A 7,022-nucleotide genomic window follows, 5' to 3' on the forward strand; every position below is an offset into this window, starting at 1 on the left:
AGTAGCGGCAATTTGCATTTAAATGGTGAGTTTCTGATGAAGAACTGACAGCTTTGGTATGTTTATTCACACACATAAACTATAGCTATTAATTCTGCCCTAACGTGAGAATAAATACGTTCTACTTATGGAACGAGTTGATAGCAAATATTGCCCTCATTCATACTTTAAATAGTGGAATTCCTAGCCTCTTGGCTTTACACCAGTCTACATTCTGTGTCCCAGAAAGAACTGGAGATGAGAATGGGGCTTGCATTTCCCCTTACAGGGTTTGGGCTGCCTGTTCGAGTCTCTGTAAGAACATCTCAGTGAGCAAAGCTTTGCAGCCTGACAGGTGTTATGGGATTGAAAGGAGAGATGTTCTGTTACCCTGCTCACTTGCCTGAACCTCCCAGAAATAATATTTCTCCCCTGATGCCACCCTAAGTCCTAACTATGAACAAAAGTTCCTATTCATCACTAAGTGTGAGGGTTTGTATATACTTGGTCCAGGGAGTGGCACTATTAGAAGGTGTGGCCCTGTTCCAGTAGGTGTGGACTTTTGGGAGTAGGCGTGGCACAGTGAGTTTGGGCTTTAAGACCCTCATCCTAGCTGCCTGGAGGCAAGTCTTCCACTAGCAGCCTTCAGATGAAGACGTAGAACTCTCAGCTCTGCCTCCACCATGCCTGCCTAGATGATGCCATGCTCCCACCTTGATGATAATGGACTGAACCCCTGAACCTGTAAGCCAGTCCTTTATAAGACATGCCATAGTCATGGTGTCTGTTCAAAGCAGTAAAAGCCTAAGACACTAAGTATCTAACAAAGCAACTTAAAGTAGGAATGAATTATTCTGGGGTCATAATTTGAGGGGAAACAATCTGTTATGTCAGGGAGACATGGCAGCAAATGGCTCTTGGCAGATGTAGGGAATGTGTAACTAGGCTTTTTTACCTCCTCAAATCTCAGCAGAATGGGAAGCAAAAAGAGATCAGGAAGTTAGGAACTAGTTACAAACTTTCAGACCATCCTACAGTGCCCCAGTGCTCCAGTGAGGTCTCACCTCTCCACCACTGCACAATTTCCAAAATAGCATCATCCGCTGGACCAGGTTTTCAAACACTGGATGCTGTTGGGAATGTTGCATATTTAATTTTAACAGAACTTCTCAGCAATGACAAGCTCGTAAGAAGCAATGGACATTGATTTCTTTAGCTACATTTGTAGATCTGTAATGGTTCTGAATATCAAAGCCACAGAAATGTGCAAGTATTCTAGAATTCTGTCCTTTCCACTGGCAATATACAGACAGCATGAAGTACCATTTCTTTATGTATCACCCAGGAATATGCCTATGATCCTATGAGGAAGCAGTTGTCCTGAACATACTATGAGACCCCAGATAGCAACTTTCTCCTGCTGAGATGCCTCTGGGCTGGAGTTCTCACCTGTGGTTGTATAGGCTTTACTTCCCAAGAGGCCTAGATACTATGAACACAAGGACAGTGGCCTTTCTGTGAGATGGTATCTGCAGCCATCTCCAGTACTAATATGGGAATGCCTGAATCCTCCCAAGATCCTTCCTTAAGTTTAACTTCATTGCTTATTGGGATCAGAGACAGACATATTACCAGAGCTGACTCGATGTTCTGGCTGTGACCCACAAGCTGTGTGCTTTATTGGAGCAAAGAGTCCAGGAAGTTCTCATGGAGACATAGGGCATTCATCTGTCTCATATTCCTGCCTCACTTCTTAGCCCAGTGGATCAAAATAATAGAATTCTATCACATGTATTCAAATGCCATTCTGGAGAGTGTGACTTTCCACTAGGAAAAACAATTATGCAATCAGGAGACTTAAGTCACCTGAGTGATCCCAAACCTCCCCACCTAACTCTAGGACTGACTTACTCCAGAGTAGAGGGTATTGGAGGCCCATCATCCTGGGCTTATGGAGAGTCCACTGCTGTGGCTTCAGATGGACTATGCAGCTCATATTCACTTGTACAATTGCGAGCTGTTGACAGGTCACGCAACTTGGTTAAGACCAAACTTAGAAACTTTGTGGTTGGATATAGCATATAAGAGAGGCCCACGGAGGGTAGTAGACTCTGTGACATGTGACATATGTTGATGACATACATGGCAAGTATGTGTCTCTCCTCAGGAGCAATGCATTGCTTTCTAGTCTGTCTCTAATATAATCTATACCCCAACTCTACACCTGTAATGAGAGGCTGCCCAGAAGCTTACAGACGATATTAGCAAATATTTATCCCCCATTTCTTATTGGAGAGATAAGCCTGGGGCATGACACAGAATGAGCAGATGTAAGGAAAACTCATACCAGCATTTAGATTTTGTTGTAACACAGAGAAGTCAGGTTTTTTGGCTGATCTTGAAGAATAAAAATATAAGAGGTACTCTACTCCACTCAGAGCTGTTCTTGTCAAGTGTCCCAAGGAAAAGGAAATGCTACACATCATAGCTCTTCCTTAACATGAGCATGGTGATTAGGCCAGTTTTTAGCATTCTAACAGCATTGGTAATACAGTCATATAGTACATAATGACACATTAAATAACACTAATATTACTGTGATAATTCCTAAATCACTAATGCATGCTACTCCCCAAAGGTCAATAAGACTTAATTTAAAGTTGCAACTATATCTTCAGTCACATCTCTCAGTGACTTTGACTTTTCTGCAAACTGTTGGGGGAAAATGGTTTCTGTGTTGAATAGTATCTCAGCTGTAATGTCAATTCTTTCACATTCAGTGTGTCTTAGTTCATTCATTCCTACTGCTACACACACATACACACACACATACACATACACTACTAGAATGGATACACACATGAACACATATACACTGACTGATATATCAATCAGTGTATATGTATGTATGTGAATATGTGTGCATGTATATATGAATATATATATGTATATACATATATACATGCACACATATTTACATACACACATGTATGAATATATAGGTGAATACACACATGTGCATACTGGACCTCTGCTGGATAATGTTGGTGCTATGGATTAATGTCTCTGTAGACTGTGTCTCAAGTAAGCCATTCTGAAAGGCTGTAGCTCAACCTATTTGAGAATTCTGTCAGAAACAGAGAATTCACCCCTCCTGTACTCTCTCCGTCTCCACCTTCAGCATACTCCAGCTCCTTCCTTTCTCTTTTTGCCCTGTTATCCTGTACATCAGTAACAAATGCTTTATCTAAAAGTATGAAAATGCTTTCCTACTGTGTGTGTGGATGCTGTCTTCAGCTGGTCCTCATGTGAACACATTATGTTTTCGCAGCCACCTCTCAATGCTGCCTGTAATTCTTTGACTTCATAAGAAAACCTCTGCATGATGAGAAGAACCATGCATATTTTAGATACATTGCAGACCCCACAGATCCTACTTAATTAACTATTAGACTATTTGGGTAGAATACAGTGAGAAATATCAAAGTTTCCAAAGGAGAATTTTATTTGTGGATCAGAGAGTTAGAAGTGGAGAAGAGAGTGGTATTTGTCTAATTTGTGGTATTTGTCATTATGTGACTGGTCTTCACACATTTGACACCAGCATCAAGCAGTAGGTGGGGTTGGGGCAGTCCCTGATAAAGGGTAGAAGTGATCTCACTATTTACCTCTGCACACCACGTGCCCTCAAATCCCATCAATACATAAGAAATACACCTTGTATCAGCGATAGTTCTTTCAGATCTTTCTCATGGACCCAAATCCTTACCTTACTGACCAATGGCTTCAGTTGAAGACACCAGTTGGAAGAATGCATTGGATCCATGTTAAATTTTTTTGTTTTGGTGACTATGTGAAATCCTAAAAAGTGGTCCCATATGGTCACTCTCAACTGGTTCCTGAGACCTGTAGTGAACAGCAAACTTGTAAAATCAAATTCAGACTTGGCTAGTCAGAGCACAGAGAATGACTTGGAAATTGTACAATTGAAGGAGCAAGGTGACCCTATCACTACAGTGGGACTTTAGGAATACATAGGTTAAAAAAGCTGTTCGATATAATCAGTCTTTACTTGGAGATAAAATCCAAACAAGTTCATGTAAGTTATGGAAGTGCCAAAATTAAATCATACAAGCACCATAGCTGAGGGATTATCTAAGAGAGAAATGGGTTCTAAGGAAGAGACCTGCAGTGGATCTCTGAGGCCAAAGTACTTTGCTGGTCACAGCCTAATAGAAATTGCAAAATCAGAAGTAAATACTACCTGTGGGGAAATCTCCATGAAAATCACAACAGAAGAGAATGGCCTTGACACAAAAAATAAACTTCTCTTCTGATCCTCAGGCTTGATTATCACAGAGGTTTGGGAGTAAATTGAGAAAAATAAAATTAATACAAAGTTTCCAAAAGAGAACTGAAAAATTAACTCAAAATTACAAAACGTTTAATAATAAACTAACAAGATACCTTTCAAAATCTCAAATCTACAAGACTGAAGAGGATTTGCTAATCAGGCATCTCAGCAATCACGATCACTTCTCTTCATGAAAATTGACTCAATATTCCACTAAATCTATTGAGCAATCTATTTTAAAAAATAGATATGTAATCCATGATTTTTAATCAATAATTCTACCTATAAAATATACTTTTGTAATATTCAAGAAAGAATTTTCATTGGGTGGTTTTTATAAGATAAATATTTTCAGAAGAATTTTAAAGAAAATATTTAAGTGTCAAGAAGATAATAGTTCATGGGTGTGCAAGTCACATGGTGGCTGTTGCATGAGGGGGATTCCCTGAAGCAGATGTAACAGCAAGATACAATTGGCAGAGCTTCCCATGAGTGAGGCTTGGAACATATCCTCCACAATACAAGCACACATTTTAAGAGAGGAGTACATAAACTGTGAACCATTCACCATGAAAAATAAACTGTTGTGTAGTTGTGTACATTTGTCAAGAATGAATGTTACCTGCCCAACTTTACATTTTGCAGACATTACTATGGGTGGTTCTCTGAGCCAGTAGCTGGGTGAGTAGCAGTACTTTCAGAAGAGTCTGAAAAGTCTGATTGAAATTAATACCATGACCAACATTCCTCCTGTCTTTAAACTAATCTTCATCACAACCCTTGAGTAGGAGGTCAAGTAAAGGCTTGCCTCAGTGCCAAGACTAAGCCATCCTATGATCCAGGGTGGTCACTATCTTTTGTCCATGTCTCTGAGGGGCAATCACCTTCAAATCCCTCTTCTCTGTAAACCATCTGGTCTACCTCAGGTCTCATCACCCTGGACAACTCTGCTTTTCCATTCTGAGTGGTGTTCTCTCCCAGGCTGCTAGCTCTAAGAGCTGTCTGGCACCCAAGGCTGTTATTATGACCACTGACTCACATCATCAGTAGAAATCAAAATGTGCATCTAAATGCAACCTCTTCCCCTTTCTGTTTGTCACTGTACCATGCTACCCTTTTTCTCCAAGGACTTTCACATCATCCACACATTCTTTTCTTCATGTCTTCCTTCTACACCATCTTCCTCCTTGTCTCTCCCTCTTGTCTTCCAGAGAAACCCACACAGGCAGCCCTCTGCACTGTCCCTCCACTTATGTGAGAAAGCAGTATTGACAGTTGCTAGGTCTAGTGTCCCTATGAGTCTGTCCGGAACCACAAAGTGTTACATCATCAAGGACCTATATCTTATTACCTGAATGTGTGTGTGTGTGTGTGTGTGTGTGTGTGTGTGTGTGTAATACCTGACGCTATGTGTAATACGTGAGGCTGTGAAGTGCCTGGTTCTATGTGTGGAGCCTAATTCCATGTGTGGGGTCTGTTCTGAGTGTGATAGATGATTCTGTGTATAGTACATGATATAGCACGAGGTGCTTGATTTTGCATGTTATATCTGTACTGTTTTTCTCTTCTGGCTTCTTTGTGAAGGCCTCATTCTCTGTCATCCAAATCAGAAATCCTACTCTGTGCTTGTGTTCAGTGAGGGCACCAGATTTCTGCTATCCTACCTGTAGCTCAAGATTTCAACCCCTTCTTCCATAACCTAGATGCTCTACAGTCAGCTACCCATTTAAAAGGAAGCTGGCTCTTTCCTGTCTTGCAAGATGGCGAGTGAAAAGGCAGAGAAGCCTGATACAAAGGAAAAGAAGCCTGCAGCCAAGAAGGCTAGAGGTAATGCTGCTGCCTCTGGTCCCCGGGCCGCTGGTGCAGCTAAAAAGGGTAAACTGAAGAGTAAAAAACTCAAGAAAGCCAAGCCCCACTGCAGCCGGAACCCTGTCCTGGTGAGAGGAATTGGCAGGTACTCCCGATCAGCTATGTATTCCAGAAAGGCCTTGTACAAAAGGAAATACTCAGCTGCCAAGACCAAGGTTGAAAAGAAGAAGAAAAAGGAGAAGATCCTTGCTACTGTCACAAAAACAGTTGGTGGGGACAAGAACGGTGGCACCCGGGTGGTGAAGCTTCGAAAAATGCCTAGGAATTATCCTACGGAAGACGTGCCTCAGAAGCTGCTGAGCCACAGCAAAAAGCCCTTCAGTCAGCACGTGAGGAGGCTGAGCTCCAGCATCACTCCCGGGACTGTCCTGATCATCCTCACTGGGCGCCACAGGGGCAAGAGAGTGGTTTTCCTGAAGCAGCAGGGCAGAGGCTTGCTACTTGTGACTGGACCTCTGGCTGTCAACAGAGTTCCTCTGCGCAGAACACACCAGAAGTTTGTTATCGCCACCTCTACAAAAGTTGATATCAGCGGGGTTAAAATCCCCAAACACCTGACTGGCATACTTTAAGAAAAAGCAGCTGCACAAGCCCAGGCATCAGGAGGGCGAGATCTTCGACACAGAGAAGGAGAAATATGAGGTTACAGAGCAGCGAAAGGCTGATCAGAAAGCAGTGGACTCGCAGATTTTGCCAAAGATTAAAGCTGTTCCTCAGCTCCAGGGCTACCTGCGATCTCAGTTCTCCCTGACAAATGGGATGTATCCTCACAAACTGGTGTTCTAAATTGCTTACAACCTCATTAAACAGATTCATATGT

At 42.0% G+C, this 7,022-nt stretch overlaps 1 pseudogene; it reads left to right on the forward strand.

Moving 5' to 3' along the window:
• The first annotated feature begins 6,093 nt into the window (after nt 1-6,093).
• LOC114634113 lies at nt 6,094-6,988 on the forward strand (annotated as a pseudogene).
• The last annotated feature ends 34 nt before the right edge of the window (nt 6,989-7,022 follow it).

The sequence above is a fragment of the Grammomys surdaster genome, unplaced genomic scaffold (assembly GCF_004785775.1).
Source record: "Grammomys surdaster isolate TR1022 unplaced genomic scaffold, NIH_TR_1.0 843, whole genome shotgun sequence".
In the NCBI taxonomy this organism is placed as follows: Eukaryota; Metazoa; Chordata; class Mammalia; order Rodentia; family Muridae; genus Grammomys; species Grammomys surdaster.